This window comes from Crocodylus porosus, unplaced genomic scaffold (genome assembly GCF_001723895.1).
Source record: "Crocodylus porosus isolate Cpor-Errol unplaced genomic scaffold, CroPor_comp1, whole genome shotgun sequence".
NCBI lineage: Eukaryota > Metazoa > Chordata > Crocodylia > Crocodylidae > Crocodylus > Crocodylus porosus.
This window is the reverse complement of record NW_017728906.1, coordinates 193,371,407-193,372,560: the sequence shown is the minus strand read 5'-3', so window position 1 is coordinate 193,372,560 and position 1,154 is coordinate 193,371,407.

The window sequence follows — 1,154 nt, the reverse complement described above, 5'->3', positions numbered from 1 at the left end:
GGCCCCGCGGGGTCCTGGCCCCCTCACAGCGAATATTGTATAAAGCTCTTCCTTAACGAGGGTGACAGTAATTGTGAAAAAGATGATGAGTGAACAGTGGCTTATGTAAATGAAGTCTGGAATCATGCAAAGTAGCATTCAGTCCTGTTCAGAGCCCAATTTTCAAATGCTGATGCCAAAAATGGGACATCCAGGTTTGTGCCTGGTTAACTTTAGAAACTTGAAAAAGAGAGAGAGAGATATTACTGCCCACCAAGATGTACCTATAAATACAGTCAGAATCCATATAGAAATCTATCATAAGAAACTATTGAGAAGGCTAGAAATACTACGTAGACTAGGCTTTTCTCTTCAGAAGTGAAGAATGTCTTGCATTCAAAAGCTTGTCTAATTCTATGCCAACTATGCAGTTGGTCCAAAAAAGATATCACCCAAAGCAATCCTTGCCCCTGTGTAAGCTAGAGACAGCTTTAACAGCTCGTCAAGCAGTCCTTGACTATATGTTAAAGTATTAATTTAAAAACAGATGCTTGTGTGGCGGGCATGTGGGTAGCTTGCCGGCTCAAAAAGGCTTTGAGCCCTTGGTGGGACTTTCCTACCAATCAGGAGGCGATGGAGGAGAGGCTGCCCTGCCCCTGCCGGGGGTTGGGGGGAGGGTGCAAAGAGCCCAGAACCTGATTGAGAACTGCACTTTGCAGGTCCAGCAGACTTCAGGGGTGGAGCCTCCAGAGAGAATAAAAGGACAGCATGCTTGGGCATGCAGGGCAGATGCATCAAGAGACTCAAGAAGAGCAGGGTCCAGAAGAGCTGGGGAGAGCTGCCCAGCGGGCGATCACCTAGAAGACCCCCTGAAGACACCACTCAGGGACTCAAGCAGTGGAAGGCTCCCACAGTGCACAGACTGGGGTATGGAGCCTCAGCCTGGGAGCGGTTCAAGGCCGTTCAGGCCACCTCGCGGTGCACAGACTGGTACACAAAGCCTTGGCTCTGGGAGTCACTTAAGGCAGTTTGGGCCTGGGATCCCAGTGTGAGGCCAGGCAGCCGAAGCCAGCAGCACAGCTCAGCATAACTAAAAGAGCCCTTGGTGCCCAGAGCGGGGCCTGGGGAAGCCCCAGCATGAAGCCGGATGGCCAGAGTCAGTAGCAGCGTGGCTT